Source organism: Bos indicus x Bos taurus, chromosome 6 (assembly GCF_003369695.1).
Source record: "Bos indicus x Bos taurus breed Angus x Brahman F1 hybrid chromosome 6, Bos_hybrid_MaternalHap_v2.0, whole genome shotgun sequence".
Lineage (NCBI taxonomy): Eukaryota > Metazoa > Chordata > Mammalia > Artiodactyla > Bovidae > Bos > Bos indicus x Bos taurus.
Genome location: NC_040081.1, coordinates 50,089,829 through 50,109,869, shown reverse-complemented (window position 1 = coordinate 50,109,869; position 20,041 = coordinate 50,089,829).

Below are 20,041 nucleotides of genomic sequence, written 5' to 3'. Positions count from 1 at the left end.
ACTTACATTCTATGATTTTAGGTTTCCTGATTTCAAATAGGAAAACTCAATCATTTGAAAGCAAAACAACTCTACCAAAGCACTCAGTGTATTAAATGAAATTCTGTGGCCAGAATTGTGGTTTTCAAATTATCTACCCAGTAATCTGTTTCCATTACATTGCCTCATGCTCTCTTAAACTCAGCAATTGTTTAAAGGAAGCATTAAAATATATACCTTATTTAGGAATGATTTTTATCTAGGAATTAACTGATTATTATGGCACCTTTTGGAATGTACCATTTGAAAATGCCAGAGTAGCTCATCAGTAGTCAGTTTCACGCAAAAAATTCAACCTAAACTCATGTTATTTACTGACTTTGTACCTAGCCATTAGCAAGGGAGTATGGGAAATGCAGAAGTATATGATGTGATCCAAGTAATTTCATTAATTTTATCTTAACCAGCATGGAATATAATCACACATAAATGACACATTTAATTTGTTCAGTATGAAATTATTTATGCCTTGATTTCTTGTGGAGAACAACAGTCCTCTAGGGTAGGACTAACTATGATGTAATGTGAAATTATGAAAGGCATTTCTGAAAGCTAGCAAATCAGAGTCTAGCATCTAATGAGTGCTACTGCTGCTAAGTCGCTTCAGTTGTGTCCGACTCTGTGTGGCCCCATAGACGACAGCCCACCAGGCTCCCCCATCCCTGGGATTCTCCAGGCAAGAACACTGGAGTGGGTTGCCATTTCCTTCTCCAATGCAGGAAAGTGAAAAGTGAAAGTGAAATCGCTCAGCCGCGTCTGACTCCTAGTGACCCCATGGACTGCAGCCTACCAGGCTCCTCCGTCTACGGGATTTTCCAGGCAAGAGTACTGGAGTCGGGTGCCATTGCCCTCTCCGTCTAATGAGTGAAACTACCTTCAAATCTGTCACATTGAGAAATTGTGTGACTACACCTTGAGATACAACAAGTGCCCTGAACATTCTTGGATTTCCTCTTCAGGGTACTTGAGGCATTTTTGTGACCATTTTGTCCATTGAATGTGCTATTGATTATTAAAAATGGTCATTCAAAGCCTTTGCATGTGAACTACATATATGATAGATCTGGACAATATTATATTTATTCAAACAGCAAGTTGAATTTCTTATTTTGTTTCTTTTGTGGTGTGTAAAAGTAGCCTTGAAGGCAATTATCAAAAAGGGGTACCTTAGAAACATCAAAATCAAAGTTAGATTTCACTGATACATGTAGTTTTCAAATAGACAATACTGAGGCCAATCATCCAATGATTGATTTGTTTGTGAACGCATATGAGTATACACATTACTATGTTGTGTGCAAGTATGTGTGTATTTCTGAGAATGAGAGGTTCATTATTTTATGCCTTATAACAAGTGTTATATCTATTTTTAAAGAATTCTGATGTAACTTGAGGATACACACACACACACACACATATATGTTTATATGTATATATGTGAAGCAACATATAAGGGAACCTGAGCCACTGTACTGCAGGCACTGAACCGATATGATGTGACATGTTAAACAAGGAGATTTCTTTCTCTGGAGACTTTAAAGAAAATGATAGATGGATGTCCATGGAATTTTGGGGGCTGTGGTATCACCTGGAAGTAAAAAAAAATTATCAATATTAATAAAGCTATTTCTACATCTCTAAAACTCTCTGAAAGGGGCAAAATGAAAGATATTATTATGGACTTGCCTTTGAGGACAACTGAAAGGAAAAACAGAGCCACTCTGTCTGATAATTAGCTATATTTCTTCAAGAGTCAGTATCCTGTAGAAGGAATAAATGGGCTACCCCCTAAGAAAGTGATTGTGAGGATTTAAATGAGATCATGTGTATTAAGTGCCCAGCACAGAAATTAACATATAAGTCATACTTCACAAATATTAGTTTGCTTTCTGTTGGTCATTTCACAACTTTTGCTGATTACTTGCTTATCTGTGGATATAAGAAAATGAAATTTAGCGCTGATGTGCAGTGTAATGAGAAAATAAATGGAGAAGAGATATGATCTAATCAAAATGAGACAGTGATAATCCCTTGTCTTTGAAAAATAATATAGTATAGTCATATTTATATCAATCTCTTAATTTTTCATATCTATAATTTTTCTTTTATTCCTTGAATAGCCCCACAACTTGGTCAGACTGGTTATTAACATCAGGAGCTTGAAGAGAAAATTAGTGGCTGTGACTTTCTGAAAGTGTAACTGTTTCGTACCAGATTCAAAATAGAGGTCTCATGATTGGAAGACTACATCTAAGATGGCACCCAATTATCCTTGCTTTTTGGTATTCATATAATCCTCTCCTCTTAGGTGAGCTGGATCTAGTGACTCACTCCTAATAAACAGATTATGGTGAAAGTGAAAGCTTCATTTCCAACATTAGGTTAAAGAGAGACTGTATCTTCCACCTGGACTGTCTCTTGTTCTCTTCTTTGCTGTCTCTGAGGAAACCTACAGCTAGTTGTGAGTAACTATAGAGAGACCCAAATGGGTCTCTGGCCAACATTCATCAAGAACTTTAAGCCCACCAATAGTCACTTGGATGGGCTTGAAACTTCTGAGACCTGCCAAACACAATGTGAGAGAGCTTAGAGGAGGATTCTTCCCAGTCATATTCTCAATTGAGACCAAGTAGACAACTTGATGGCACTGTTGTGTTAGATCCAAACCAGAGGGACTGGCTTGGAGTAAGAAATGGCAACCCACTTGAGTATTCTTGCCTGAAAAATTCGATGGACAGAGGAGCCTGGCAGGCTACAGTCCATGGCATCTCAGAAGAGTTGGACAGGATGGAGCATGTGCTGGCTAAAGGAGCTATGTGGATTCTAAGTTAATGATCAGATTTCTCAGATGTAAGTGGCAACGTTTTAATTGATAATAATATCAAGCAAATTCCAATCACAGAAGCAGAACTAATGAAAACATGTTTTACTTGAATATATTTCTTAGGTTTCTCTGGCTGGTCCTGTGATTGTTTCATGATTCACTTGAAGATATGGAGGGAAATATACACAATAACAGAGACACTGCCTAGGATTGTGTTCTATTTTGTCAACTCTGTCTATACTCTGTACTGAAGCAATTTGGATGGAAGTGGTGTTGATTTGTGTATCTGCTTGGCAGTCATGAACTCCTCAAACTTTATCATTAGATTTACAACTTGGTATTAAGGCTTCCCAGGTGGCTCAGATAGTAAAGTCATCTGCCTGCAATGCGGGAGACCTGGGTTTGATCCCTGGGTTGGGAAGATCCCCTGGAGAAGGAAATGGCTACTCACTCCAGTATTCTTGCCTGTAGAATCCCATGGACAGAGGAGCCTGGAAGGCTACAGTCCATGGGGTCACAAAAAGTCAGACATGACTGAACAACTAGCACTTTAACTTTCAGAGGAACCAACTAAGCCACTCCAGATTTCCTGACTAGAGAAACCGTGACATAAAATACATTTCATTGATTTAGGCCACTAGGTTTTTGGGTGTCGTGTTATGCAGAAATAGATATCTAATATGCATGATTTTCAACTCTCACATTTCAAACTCTATATAGATCTACTCTATATAGTAGATCTCAGTTACTAATTAGCCATTGACACTTTGGAGTTAAAGTCTGCTACTTTGTGACTTTGGTCAAGCTGTACAAACTATGTAACTCAGATTTCTTTTCTATAAAATGAAAACATTAAAAGTAGAAGCTACTTACAGAAAGAAGAAAAAGTAAAATCTATGTAGTGCTTAGAAGTGTGCTGGCCCAGGGATAGTCCCCAACACATGTTATTACTATCATTCCTTTATTAAAGTGTGTGTGGTGTGTGTTAGTCGCCCATGTCATGTCTGACTCTTTGAAACCCAATGGACTGTAGCCCACCAGGCTCCTCTGTCCATGGAATTATCCAGGCAAGAATACTGGAGTGGGTGCCTTTGCCTTCTCCAGGGGATCCTTCTGACCCAGGGATTGAACCTGGGTCTCCTGCATTGAAAGTGTATTTTTTATCGTCTGAGGCACCAGGGCTCTTTTCATTAAAGTAAGCAGCACAACTAATATCACAAATAATAAAAGACAGAGAACTAAACAAGCATTCAAGTGTTTAGTTGAAAATATGAAACAAATATGAACTAGTGGTATTAACTATGTACACCAACATACACCAGCAGAAGATAAATGCACAGGATAATGGGGCAAAGAAAAGGACCAATCATGAACTAGAAGTTATAAGCCAGGGAGGTTCTGACATATTTCGATTTGTGCTGATTTCTCTTTGAGAAGATCATATTTTTCTATGTAATTGTACTACTTGCTAGCTGTCTTAATTTAGAAATCTTGCATGGGAGTTTACAGGTAATCTGTCACCTGATTATGTTGTTGTGTATTAGTCTCTCAGTTGTGTCCGACTCTTTGTGACCCTGTGGACTGTAGCCTGCTCCTCTGTCCATGGGATTCTTCAGGCAAGAATACTGGAGTGGGTTGCCATTCCTTTCTCCAGGGGATCTTCCTGACCCAGGTGTCGAACCCAGGTTTCTTGCACTGGAGGCAGATACTTTACTGTCTGAACCACTAAGGAAGTCCATCATCAAATTATATAAATATCAATATTTTAATAAAGCTCTTTTATTAAATTTGTTATACTTAGAGACACACATACATATTTACTTGTGACTATATTTAAGTAAGTCTGAATTTGGCAATAAGGAGTTCATGCTCTGAGCCACAGTCAGCTCCTGGTCTTGTTTTTGCTGACTGTATAGAGCTTCTCCATCTTTGGCTGCAAAGAATATAATCAATCTGATTTCGGTGTTGACCATCTGGTGATGTCCATGTATAGAGTCTTCTCTTGTGTTGTTGGAAGAGGGTGTTTGTTATGACCAGTGCATTTTCTTGGCAAAACTCTATTAGTCTTTGCCCTGCTTCATTCCGTATTCCAAGGCCAAATTTGCCTGTTACTCCAGGTGTTTCTTGACTTCCTACTTTTGCATTCCAGTCCCCTATAATGAAAAGGACATCTTTTTTGGGTGTTAGTCCTAAAGGTCTTGTAGGTCTTCATAGAACCATTCAACTTCAGCTTCTTCAGCATTACTGGTTGGGGCATAGACTTGGATTACTGTGATATTGAGTGGTTTGCCTTGAAACCGAACAGAGATCATTCTGTCGTTTTTGAGATTGCATCCAAGTACTGCATTTTGGACTCTTTTGTTGACCATGATGGCCACTCCATTTCTTCTGAGGGATTGCTGCCCGCAGTAGTAGATATAATGGTCATCTGAGTTAAATTCACCCATTCCAGTCCATTTCAGTTCACTGATTCCTAGAATGTCGACATTCACTCTTGCCATCTCTTGTTTGACCACTTTCAATTTCCTTGAATCATGGACCTGACATTCCAGGTGCCTATGCAATATTGCTCTTTACAGCATCGGACCTTGCTTCTATCACCAGTCACATACACAGCTGGGTATTCTTTTTGCTTTGGCTCCATCCCCTCATTCTTTCTAGAGTTATTTCTCCACTGATCTCCAGTAGCATATTGGGCACCTACTGACCTGGGGAGTTTCTCTTTCAGTATCCTATCATTTTGCCTTTTCATACTGTTCATGGGGTTCTCAAGGCAAGAATACTGAAGTGGTCTGCCATTCCCTTCTCCAGTGGACCACATTCTGCCAAATCTCTCCACCATGACCTGCCCATCTTGGGTTGCCCCACGAGCATGGCTTAGTTTCACTGAGTTAGACAAGGCTGTGGTCCTGGTGTGGTTATATTGACTAGTTTTCTGTGAGTATGGTTTCAGTGTGTTTGCCCTCTGATGCCCTCTTGCAACACCTACTGTCTTACTTGGGTTTCTCTTACCTTGAGCATGGGGTATCTCTTCAGGCTAAGGGCCTAGATCTGATAGATAGAGTGCCTGATGAACTATGGAATGAGGCTCGTGACATTGTACAGGAGACAGGGATCAAGATCATTCCCAAAGAAAAGAAATGCAAAAAAGCAAAATGGCTGTCTGGGGAGGCCTTACAAATAGCTGTGAAAAGAAGAGAAGCAAAAAGCAAAGGAGAAAAGGAAAGATATAAGCATCTGAATGCAGAGTTGCAAAGAATAGCAAGAAGAGATAAGAAAGCCTTCTTCAGCTATCAATGCAAAGAAATAGAGGAAAACAACAGAATGGGAAAGACTAGGGATCTCTTCAAGAAAATCAGAGATACCAAAGGAATATTTCATGCAAAGATGAGCTCGATAAAGGACAGAAATAGTATGGACCTAACAGAAGCAGAAGATATTAAGAAGAGATGACAAGAATACACAGAAGAACTGTACAAAAAAGATCTTCACGACCCAGATAATCACCATGGTGTGATCACTGACCTAGAGCCAGACATCCTGGAATGTGAAGTCACGTGGGCCTTAGAAAGCATCACTACGAACAAAGCTAGTGGAGATGATGGAATTCCAGTTGAGCTATTTCAAATCCTGAAAGATGATGCTGTGAAAGTGCTGCACTCAATATGCCAGCAATTTTGCACAACTCAGCAGTGGCCACAGGACTGGAAAAGGTCAGTTTTTATTCTAATCCCAAAGAAAGGCAATGCCAAAGAATGCTCACACTACTGCACAATTGCACTCATCTCACACGCTAGTAAACTAATGCTCAAAATTCTCCAAGCCAGGCTTCAGCAATATGTGAACCGTGAACTTCTTGATGTTCAAGCTGGTTTTAGAAAAGGCAGAGGAACCAGAGATCAAATTGCCAACATCTGCTGGATCATGGAAAAAGCAAGAGAGTTCCAGAAAAACATCTATTTCTGCTTTATTGACTATGCCAAAGCCTTTGAATGTGTGAATCACAATAAACTGTGGAAAATTCTGAAAGAGATGGGAATACCAGAACACCTGATCTGCCTCTTGAGAAATTTGTATGCAGGTCAGGAAGCAACAGTTAGAACTGGACATGGAACAACAGACTGGTTCCAAATAGGCAAAGGAGTTCGTCAAGGCTGTATATTGTCACCCTGTTTATTTAACTTATATGCAGAGTACATCATGAGAAACGCTGGGCTGGAAGAAACACAAGCTGGAATCAAGATTGCCAGGAGAAATATCAATAACCTCAGATATGCAGATGACTCACCCTTATGGCAGAAAGTGAAGAGGAGCTAAAAAGCCTCTTGATGAAAGTGAAAGTGGAGAGTGAAAAAGTTGGCTTAAAGCTCAACACTCAGAAAACAAAGATCATGGTGTCCAGTCCCACCACTTCATGGGAAATAGATGGGGAAACAGTGGAAACAGTATCAGACTTTATTTTTCTGGGCTCCAAAATCACTACAGATAGTGACTGCAGCCATGAAATTAAAAGACGCTTACTCCTTGGAAGGAACGTTATGACTAACCTAGATAGCATATTCAAAAGCAGGGACATTACTTTGCCAACAAAGTTTCGTCTAGTCAAGGCTATGGTTTTTCCTGTGGTCATGTATGGATGTGAGAGTTGGACTGTGAAGAAGGCTGAGCGCCGAAGAATTGATGCTTTTGAACTGTGATGTTGGAGAAGACTCTTGAGAGTCCCTTGGACTGCAAGGAGATCCAACCAGTCCATTCTGAAGGAGATCAGCCCTGGGATTTCTTTGGAAGGAATGATGCTAAAGCTGAAACTCCAGTACTTTGGCCACCTCATGTGAAGAGTTGACTCATTGGAAAAAACTCTGATGCTGGGAGGGATTGGGGGCAGGCAGCGAAGGGGACAACAGAGGATGAGATGGCTGGATGGCATCACTGACTCGATGGATGTGAGTCTGAGTGAACTCCGGGAGTTGGTGATGGACAGGGAGGCCTGGCATGCTGCGATTCATGGCGTCGCAAAGAGTCGGACACAACTGAGCAACTGATCTGATCTGATATTTAAGTAAAAATGGAGACATGTCAAACGTATTAAATAGCATATATTTAGAGGAAATTACATCCAGATTTATGCTATCTTGAATAAGGAATGGAGTGGAAACAGTCAATGTTGCTCTTGGGCATCATCTGAGAGATACCACCAAGAACAGAAATGGCCCTTAATCACAGTACCAATAATCTGAAGACAGACAAGGAGTGCTTGGAGTAAAAGACAGACACAAGATAGACCTTAAAATATATAATGATGACTGGATTCAGAAACTAAAACACATATAAAAAAATTAGAGGAACACTAAATACTACCATTGCTGCTTTCATTTTTAGAGCATTTGAATTTAATAAAGACTCTTTGGTAAATATGTAAATTAAAATACAGAGAATTGTAATATAATAAACAAATAGAATTTGCTAGAATTGCTTTTCAGCATCTTCTAGCCTGCATTAGACCTCTTGAGTCCAAATCAATCTGTGCATTTTAAAATCTGTAAGAACAACATTTTTTTTTATATATTAAGGGGAAAACTCCTGGGGACTTTTCTTGGAAAACCAGAATATAAAAATTATCTTCAACAAATTTACTAACACTGTATGTTGATATTTGTAAAGATAGCATTTATATTTATAAGAAAGAAAAGGTCTTCTTTGCTGTGCATAGTATCTAAATTCACTTTCCAGATAAAGATGGTTCTAAATCTTAACATTATAATTACACAGTATGGTTTATACTCCAAATCTGCAAAAGCATGTTTTCTAGCTTGTTCCTTGTGGACATTATGTGTGCCTGTTGCTTTCATGAATAATAAGCCAACTGGTGGGTGGTATAGGGATGTTTAACAGACAATGACATTCTAAGCCTATCCCTTGTTTCTTTCCTTTACTGCCACGGCCATTTTTATGTAAAAAGACAGAATATTGCATTATTATTAAATACTACCTATAGTGATAAACTTATCTAATGGGATTGGGTTTTATGACCAGCTATCAAATTAGCTTCAGTGATGGTCCACTCTGATGGAATCCTCCAGACTGATTTTAAAACCAAATGCTCATGTTTCCTTTCCAGAAGGAAGCTTGATTGGAATTTGATGTCTCTGACACTACGAATGTCTCTCTTCAAGGGCAGTGAAAATGCAGAATGGCACTTGCCACAGAAAGCAGAAGTATTATTTGACAAGTATGAGCAGAGTAAAAATGAAAGATTTCCAATATGGTCAGGAAATCTTCCCACAGTGGAGAAATGAGACTGCCAAATGTTCACTTTTCCTCTTCCAAGGGTCCTCATGGACCCAAAGTTCTGATTTTACTTCTATTTCAGACTTACTTGTGATACTTCTATCATCTTCTTTTGCTGTTCTCTTTTCTTTTGTGCTCATATTCTGTTTCTCTTGGACATCTCTGAAATATATACTGGATTTTAAAAATCAGAAATGTAATACTTGCAATTTAAAAATCAGAAACGTAATTCTTGCAACAAATTGAACAATACAAATGCACAAAGTGAAAAGTAATGATATTCCCTTCCTGAAAGGTGTCACCTTGAGGTTACAGATTCTAACACATTGGTGATATAGCTTTCTTCATTTTACTTAATTTCATACAAACATATAACTTGTGTTTGTATACACACACACACACATATTTGTTGCTGTTGTTCAGTTGTTAAGTCATGTCCGACTCTTAGTGATCCCATGGGCAGCAGCATGCCAGGCTCCCCTATCCTTCACTATCTCCTAGAGTTAGATCAGATTTAGGTCCATGGAGTCGATGGTTCTATCTAACCATCTCAGTCTTTGCCACCCCCTTTCTCCTTTTGCTTTCAATCTTTCCCCGTATCAGGGTCTTTTCCAATGAGTCAGCACTTTGCATCAGGTGGTCAAAGTATTGGAGCTTCAGCTTCAGAAGGACTTCAGCTTCAGTCCTTCCAATGAATATTCAGGGTTGATTTCCTTTAGGACTAACTGGTTTGATCTCCTTGTTGTCCAAAGGACTCTCAAGAGTCTTCTCCAGCACGACAATTTGAAAGCATCAGTTCTTTGGTGCTTAGCTTTCTTCACGGTCCAACTTTCACATCCATACATGACTACTGGAAAAACCATAGCTTTGACTAGACGGACCTTTGTTAGCAAAGTAATGGCTCTGTATTTTAATATGCTGTCTAGATTTGTCACAGCTTTTCTTCCAAGAAGCAAGCATCTTTTGATTTCAAGGCTGAAGTCACCATCTGCAGTTATTTTGGAGCCCTCCAAAATAAAGTCTGTCAGTGATTCCATTGTTTCCCCATCTATTTGCATGAAGCGATGCAACGCATCACTATACAGACAGCACAGACTATACAGACCTTTGTGGGCAAAGTGACCCAGGGATCAAACCCAGGTATCCGACATTGCAGGCAGATTCTTTACCATCTGAGCCACAAGGGAAGCCCAAGAATACTAGAGTGGGTAGCCTACCCCTTCTCCAGGGGATCTTCACAACCCAGGAATCAAAAAAGGGTCTCTTGCAGTGGAGGCGGATTCCTTACTAGCTGAGCTACCAGGGAAGCCCCAAGAGGTATCTATAGAATATCTATAAAATGCTACTTCCCTAGAAACAGCAGAATATTATCTTTCAAAGGCACTATGCAGAAAAAGAAAAAAAAAAAACAGCCAAGATAAATTTAAAAGGAATAAAATCAGATAAGTATGTTAGAAATCAGTAAGAAAAAAAAAAAGGGAAATTACAAATGTGTAAAAATTATACAATTCTAAATGACCAATACATTGTGACCCAGGGATCTGGGTCAATACATTGTGATCTCAGCGATCAGTGCAAAGAAATAGAGGAAACAACAGAACGGGAAGACTAGGGATCTCTTCAAGAAAATCAGAGATACAAAGGGAACATTTCATGCAAAGATGGGCTCGATAAAGGACAGAAATAGTATGGACCTAACAGAAGCAGAAGATATTAAGAAGAGGTGGCAAGAATACACAGAAGAACTGTACAAAAAAGATCTTCACGACCCAGATAATCACCATGGTGTGATCACTGACCTAGAGCCAGACATCCTGGAATGTGAAGTCATGTGGGCCTTAGAAAGCATCACTATGAACAAAGCTAGTGGAGATGATGGAATTCCAGTTGAGCTATTTCAAATCCTGAAAGATGATGCTGTGAAAGTGCTGCACTCAATATGCCAGCAATTTTGCACAACTCAGCAGTGGCCACAGGACTGGAAAAGGTCAGTTTTTATTCTAATCCCAAAGAAAGGCAATGCCAAAGAATGCTCAAACTACCGCACAATTGCACTCATCTCACACGCTAGTAAACTAATGTTTAAAATTCTCCAAGCCAAGCTTCAGCAATATGTGAAGCATGAACTTGCATTCAAGCTGGTTTTATAAAAGGCAGAGGAACCAAAGACCAAATTTCCAACATCTGCTGGATCATAGAAAAAGCAAGAGAGTTCCAGAAAAACATCTATTTTGCTTTATTGACTATGTCAAAGCCTTTGACTGTGTGGGTCACAATAAACTGCGGAAAATTCTGAAAGACATGGGAATAAAAGACCACTTGACCTGCCTCTTAAGAAACCTATATGCAGGTCAGGAAGCAATAGTTAGAACCGGACATGGAACAACAAACTGGTTCCAAATAGGAAAAGGAGTACGTCAAGGTTGTATATTGTTACTCTGCTTATTTAACTTATATGCAGAGTACATCATGAGAAACGCTGGACTGGAAGAAGCACAAGTTGAAATCAAGTTTGCTGGGGGAAATATCAATAACCTCAGATATGCAGATGATACCACCCTTCTGCAGAAAGTGAAGAGGAACTAAAAAGCCTCTTGATGAAAGTGAAAAAGGAGAGTGAAAAAGTTGGCTTAAAGCTCAACATTCAGAAAACTAAGATCATAACATCTGGTCCCATCACTTCATGGGAAATAAATGGGGAAACAGTGGAAACAGTGTCAGACTTTATTTTTTGGGGGCTTCAAAATCACTGCAGATGGTGATTGCAGCCATGAAATTAAAAGACACTTACTCCTTGGAAGGAAAGTTATGACCAACCTAGATAGCATATTCAAAAGCAGAGACATTACTTTGCCAACAAAGGTCTGTCTAGTCAAAGCTATGGTTTTTCCAGTAGTCATATATGGATGTGAGAGTTGGACTGTGAAGAAGGCTGAGCACCAAAGAATTGATGCTTTTGAGCTGTGGTATTGGAGAAGATACTTGAGAGTCCACTGGACAACAAGGAGATCAAACCAGTCAATCTTAAAGGAAATCAGTCCTGAATATTCATTGGAAGGACTGATGCTGAACTTTGCTCAAGTTCTGGGAGTTGGTGAAGGACAGGGAAGCCTGGTGTGCTGCAGTCCCTGGGGTTGCAAAGAGTCAGACAGGGCTGAGCAACTGAAGAACAACAAAATCTCATTCATTAGGGCCCCATATTCATGATCTAATCACCTTCCAAAGCTTCTGCCTCCTATTGTAATCATATTGAACATTAGGATTCAATATATGAATTCTGGGTTATTGATATCTCTCCTGGCAATCTTGATGTCAGTTTGGTCTTCATAGAACCATTCAACTTCAGCTTCTTCAGCGTTAGTGGTTGAGCATACACTTGGATTATTGTAATATTGAATGGTTTGCCTTGGAAACGAACAGATATGATTCTGTGAATAATCAGACCATAGTAGAAATGTTATCTTAGAACCAGCTGTTATATTCAAGCTGATGGAGGAAGAAAACACATACTAGGCAGGCTCCTCCATCATGGGATTTTCCAGGCAAGAGTACTGGAGTGGGGTGCCATTGCCTTCTCCGCAAAAACATGAAAGAAGCCAACTAAACCTCCCTTAGCACATAACATCTTCCTGCCAGCAATGGATCCAGACTGTAGGAGGCGAGAAGCCTCAATTTTAAATCAGCTTCACAATTTTAATAATTAAATGGGATCAGGAAGTCTAATTATTAAATTGATACTATGTTTTGTGACTAAAGGTTATAGAAGAAATTTCTTGGAGTAAAGAAAAGTCTCACATTCTCTAAATTTTCACAGGAGAGTCAGAAGAAAACTTGCCCCTTTGGGTGTATTTGAAAGACAGTGGGAGGCACAATTTAAATTGTTTGTAATTATATCCCACCAGTCATGCCTCTTCAAACTCTAAAATAAGAATAATAATAGTATCCAATCCCTTCTTGACTGCTTAGCAAATAATGAGTATTTTTAATTAATTTATTACCATCACTTTGCTTTATTGTTAACATAATTGTTAACACCTCTTTGAGAACAGTGGCAAACAGAATTTCTCCTGCAGATAGGAATGCTCTCTATATTGTCCAATTAAGTTAACCACTAGCTGTTGTGCACGTGAATGTGGCCAGCACAACTAAGGTATTTAATTTTTAATTAAAGTAAATGTAAATAGCTACATGTGACTATAATATTGGACAGCTCACATTCTAAAATATAACAAAGAAAAATGACATGGGTCAAAAAAGTTGATTGTAAATTCAGTCCTAAATTCAGCCTTTGGAAGACCTTTCCAAACCAAATTATTATTTCATTAGTGTAAGTGATGATGCCAGAAAAATCTCAGAATGAATCACAAGCAAGTAGAATTGTAATTTATGCACAAGTTAGAGTTGTGGGCAACAAGAATAACAAACATATACACAATGAACTTTGCCAATACTAAAATATATTCAAACTAACTTTTAGACATCTAGTTCAGTTCATTAGCATTGCTAATAAATTGCCTGTGGGATTTATACTAGCCACTTGCTAGTGATACAAATTGTTAAGCATAGTATCTTATTAAGAGAAGCTGCATCATCTTATTCTCTATGAATGTTAGACAGAAAAAGATACTGTCCATCTAATTTGAATAGTCCAGCATAAACCTGTGAAAGGTTTGGTGCAATTCCTCTAATAATAGGGGAGGTTACAAACAGGTAAATGGAAGAACATTGGCCTGCCTTTGGTAAATTTGCTGACCTACTCTTTTCTATGTCTTTAGTCAGCAAGGTATAAAGCAAGCACTGGAATAAGAAGGCAGAGTCAACAGGGCTTCATGTTGAAGTCTGTAGACTGGGAGAAAATGCTAGAGAACATTTAAGATTATATGGAGTCAAACCAGTCAATCCTAAAGGAAATCAGCCCTGACTATTCACTGGAAGGACCAAAGCTGAAGCTGAAGCTCTGACACTGTGGCCACCTGATGCAAAGAGCCGACTCATTGGAAAAGTCCCTAATGCTGGAAAAGACTGAGGGAGGTAGAGAAGGGGGCGAGAGAGGATGAGATGGTTGGACTGGCATTATTGACTCAATGGACTTGAGTTTGAGCAAACTCCAGGAGACAGTGAAGGACAGGGAAGCCTGGCATGCTGCAGTCCATGGGGTCACAAAGAGTTGGACATGACTGAGCAACTGAACAACAATGTGTGATATGCAGGGAAACCATATCAAAAGTTAGATAATTCTGGCTGTGTAGAGCCAAACAGCTGTGTATTTTGATACTTACTCTTGTTGCCACATTAAAGATTTATTTCCAATGTGGCATCTTCCATATAATGGGTCTAAGTGCTTTGACTTCTTTAATTTTTATGAGTAGTATTTTAAAATCGCCATTGCTTTTCCCTCCATAAACACCCCTTCCATCCTCACCCCTAAATATGCAGTTTCTTATACAGAGTTAGCAGTTCAACCTCTGCTTGGGAATACGGCAGCTGAAGACATAATATTCTGGATATATTCTAAGATAGAGACTGCCTTTTCACTGTATCTAGCTTGAACTGGACTGGATGCTGTGGCAGCAGGTCACGGAAACCAGAAATTCTGAAAGAAATGTGAGATCAGAACTGCTTAAGAAGGTAAATGATTGCTATGAATGTATTTATATTTTTCATAGCATATCTGGCATTTGTAAAGTGCTTATTGCATATGTGGCACTTTATACATGAATTGCTACTTATAAATATCCTTAAAAGTGATATTTTAGTCCTAAAATACAAGGAAAGAAACCAAGTCTTGCAAGAGACTAAGTAATAGCATGCTCAAGGGGACATAATTAATTATTGATAGAGGTCCTGAGCCATTTGTTAAGCACAATGCAATATGGTCTCTTTGATACAGAATAGAATTCTCCCTATCAATCAAGGTAAGAGGTGGATGTCATCATCTCCCTGGGGTTGTAATGACCTACTGATACATGAAAACAGTGAGCAGCTTTCTATAAATAGAACTTGTATCTAACCTAAATGTTCTCATCTCTTTTTTATAATGAACATAGAAACAACTGAAAGAGAAGGGATGAGCTTGCTAATGTTGCAACTCTGTAAGGTCCTTACTGGAATATGACCCAGCAAACTAGGACCATCATTTGAATCCACTGAAACTCAAACTTTCTGAGTTTAAGCTCTTGAGATCAAACTTTCCTTCAATATGTATATATCCAGAAAATATTTTACATTTTCACTAAACCTGTACCCTTTAATACTGCAGTGCTTCAAAAGCTAGTTCTATAGTATCTCTTTAATGATGAGGAGGTGTTAGCTTTTGGTTGTCGTCCGGGTATTTTGTTATTGTTTTTGTTTTCTGTAAACCACAGACTCTACTCTGGCTAGATCAAGCACACAAGAATATTTGTTGTTGTTTGTTTGTTAAAGATGAATGGCTGATTTTTATTATTATTATTGTCAGTTACACTTCAATAAGGCGCTCTCTCTCTCTCTTCTGGGTAATAACCACAGAGTTACTGATTAAGTAGGTCTGGGTTGGGACCTGACAACTTGAATTTGTTTATAAGTATAGGTTAGAGGCAGGTTAGAGGCTTCCCTGGGAACTCAGCTGGTAAAGAATCCACCTGTAATGCAGGAGACCCCGGTTCAGTTCAGGGGTTGGGAAGTTCCCCTGGAAAAGGGATAGGCTACCCACTCCAGTTATTCTTGAGCTTCTTCTGGTGGCTCAGATGGCAAAGAATCTGCCTGCCATGAGGGACACCTGGGTTTGATCCCTGGGTTGGGAAGATCCCCTGGAGGAGGGCATGGCAACCTACTCCAGTATTTTTGCCTCGAGAATCCCCATGGACAGTAGAGCCTGGTGGGCTACAGTCCATGGGGTTGCAAAGAGTTGGACACAACTGAACACACAGCACTAAACACACAGCACATATCAGGTTATAGGGCTTCCCCAGGTAAAGAATCTGCCTGCAGTGTAAGAGACAGAGGAGATGCAGGTTCAATCTCTGGACTGGGAAGATGCCCTGGAGAAGGAAATGTTAACCCACTCCAGTATTCTTGCCTGCAGAATCCCATGGACAGAGGAGACTGGTGGGCCACAGTCCATGGGTTGCAAAGAGCTGGACATGACTGATGTGATTGAGCATGAGATTATCAGGTTAGAATTTCCTGGAGGACTGGAGCCAAGCTAGGAAGTTACTCTTCCATGACTTATGCCAAACTGCAGAAGGAAAAGGGGTTGGAGAAGTAAGACAAGTAGAGGTGGGGGGATTCATTAAGCAAAAATCTGCTGCTACTGCTGCTATATATCTCCAATAAAGTACTGATCATACAGGGCACTGCCTTTGTGGGAGATGGAGTCTGTGGGGCTTATGTGGCACCTTTCTTTCAAGTATTGTTCACTTGAAAATCCACATCACTATGGGTCCTTCTAATTGTCAGAAGTAGGTCTTGTGTGTGCACCCAGCTGTAGAAGAGGCTGAAATGTGAATTTTCTGATTTGTACTTTGGAAAGATTTGGAGGATTTGTAATGTGAGAAAATGGACCAAGAGTAAAGAGGTAGGTTGTGAGTGATGTTGTTCAGCCACAATTAAGGGCATCCTCTACAGGTGAGATTAAAAATGTTGATATTGAATTCATCCTCTAGACTGAAGATTATTCTTAGAAGTGTCAATATTAAGTAAACAATAATGAAAATGGAAAACCTTCACAGACACAGTAAATGAACCTCTGGCTTTTCAAAGAGAAGATGGCTAAACAAAGTGTAAACTTTTCTTGATGACACAAAATTTTAAATACAGACCCCAATATTGTGAACATGATCACATAGGATGAGGGAACTGACTATTTGTTATCTGAATCCTTGATGTTACCAGTCATAAAAGAACTGATCACTTATACATCTGATTTCATTTAGGGGACATTCTTCCATTTCTAGTTCTCAAGGGGGGATGAAATATCCTGGAATCAGATATATCTAGGTTCAACTTTTATCAGGAGAACTTTGGGTGTTTTAATAACCCTGGTGGCTCAATTGGTAAAGAATCTGCCTGCAATGGGGGAGACCTGGGTTCGATCCCTGGGTTGGGAAGATCTTTTGGAAAAGGGACCGGCTACCCACTCCAGTATTCTGGCCTGGAGAATCCCATGTACTGTATAGTCCATGGGGTTGCAAAGAGACACAGCTGAGCGACTCTCGCTCACTCACTGATAGTTATGTGAAATGATGAATGTGAAACATGGTTCATAGAGCTTGATACATTGTAAGGAGTCAGTAAATGAGAGCTGGTGTTATGCTTGCTTTCTTTCCCCTGATTTTTCTTCTAAATCTATTTAATGATACTTTCTCTGAGCATGCTTGCCTCTCACTCTGCTAGTTAGAGCTCTTCCACTAAGCTGTTTCTATTCTATTATGAGATTTTTTATTAAGACCATTTGGATAATAGCTTTTTAGGTTATTGATTATTCAATTCCATGGTCTGCATCTGCCCTGTGTCTCTTTATGGGAGTTTCCATAAAGGAACCCCACCCCCACCCAATCAGTTTGTATTGTTCCTGACATCTTTATTTCAAAACTTTATCATCGTCTCAATTTGGTGTTTCCAGAAAGACTAGCATGCCTTGCAGTGCTTTAGAGGTGGATTCTAATGTATAATTAAACATCTTTTTGGGCAAAGGTTAAAGAGAAAAGAAAAACAACAGCAAAAGGAATTTTTCTCTCCTCATTAGTGTGTAAGAAGGGATTTGGAGCCAGAGAAATCTTTGATTCCAAGCCAATTCATTTATTACTCAAGATATTTCAGCCAGACAGTTAACTTTTATGAAAGATTTTCCCAATGTGTAAAGCGGGAGTTCAACAGCTAACTTGCAGGGTTTCTATGTAGATCAGTGATGCACCAATGTCCCAGGGCAGGAACTAGCATGCAGTTTGTGTTCCTTTTCCTTGCAGGTGGGAGCAAGCTAACAGATAGCAGTAGACACCTGAGAGGTGGACTCCTGTCTAGCATGAGGTGGGAAAGATGCCCCAAAGGAAGTATTATCTGCTTCTGCTCAAGGTCAGATCTGTCAGCCTGCCAGGAGGCAAAGACCTTTAATTTCATGGTGTCATTTTCTCTTCCTAAAAGTACAGTCTGACATATATTTGCTTTTTAAATTGAACTGAACTAAAATTAATCTCATTATGAGGATCTGATAGTCCTTAAGTTACTTGGAGACACTGAGTTTCACAAAACTAGAATCAAAAACCCTGGCAATATGCCAGTGGGAAAAGCAAAGGTGGTTAAGTGGACGCCTGTGGGGCCAAGGGTGAGGGGGCAGGGGATACTTAAGTATAATTTGACTTTTTTTTTACATTTTGCCAAAATATTGTGGCTCAAATGGACACACTGATTTCTTCTGAGAAATCCTTAAAGATCTTCCTCTTTCTTAGCCAATAGTTTATATTTTTGAAAGTCATTTACATATTATTCAAATTTTATTTAAATATTCAGTAGAGGACCATTATTAAGCATTAATTTACATGCATACTTTGGAGAACCATGGATTCTAGAACTGTTTCTGGAGCTTCATGCATGCCTGTTCTATGTCAGAGGACAGGGCATACAAATATATATAACCTGGGGCTACTGGGCTCTCCAGGTCAAAAAGTCTGTGCTTTTCCATAAGAGGAGGAATTAAGGAGCAGCTCCTGGGGATAAATTGGGGCTGAATCTTAGAATTCTTTTTATTTTGGATGAACTCTTCCAGTCGCAACATGATAGTTTCTCCTGGTCAGGCTCTCTATTGTCCCCTTGATTTCCTGGCTCTTTAATTCTCAACTGATGGTCTGCTGTCCACTCTCACATCCTGAATCTCTGTACCTTAAATCTATGAGTGCAAGACACTCTCTTCCTCCATACCTTGAGGGTTCTAGAGCTTCTTGACTCTTCAGGCAAGCTTTTAAGATTGCCTCTTGTCACTTGCTTTAAATATTTATGAAGCAATTTTGTTTAAATTTAAGCCTCTGTCTTAAGTTTAATCATTCCTATTTTCCAGATTTTAAGAGCCATTATACATCTATATGTGTCTCTGTCCAAAGATAGAAACCATATCCTTCTTTTCTGGGATGGTTATGAACGTTCCCTGTCAGTGTTGCCTCTTTTGTCCAGGTTATTTTGTACTTCAGATTTGCCCCATGTCATTTTCTTAATAGAAATAGCACAATTCCCTATACATATCCATCCGTTCTTCTATCATATGTCAAACAGCATAATCATTAAAAGCATGGTTCCTCGGGTCAGATTTCCTAGATTTGTCCACTTTTTTTTAGTGGTATAATCTCTAACAAGTCATCCTTTGCCTTAACTTCCTCATCTGTAAACTTACTACCTCAAGAACATGCCTCCAAGACATTGTGACAATTAAATGCCATTTACAATAAAGATGGAACCTGACTTGGCCAGAGTAGAAGGAGAATGAGGTGGAAGGATCAGGAGATAATGATCTGTGCTGATTCCTTCCTATTTGAGAATATCTCCCTTCACAGTTAGAGATGGAGATATATGAGGACTTAGAGAGGACTTGATATACGCCAGGCACCAAGGAGAGTGCACTGGAATAAAAACCTGCATCTATTACTAGTTTGATGATCACAGATACTAACTTCTAGGTTAATTACCTAAGTACAAAGGTAGATATATAAATAGGGGTTTAGTAGTAGGCTTATTAATGTCTATATATTGTATTTACTATTGGTTGCTCTGGCAGACTAAGTCCCGACCCCATCTCCTAGAGCTGTTACATTGGGCCTCGCAATGGTCAGTGAGCTTTCTTTGGCTTAATATTGTTCTGTTTGCCCAGGGCAGGCTAGAAGTGATGAGGAATTAAAAAACCACCTGCCACCTCCTACAAGTCTT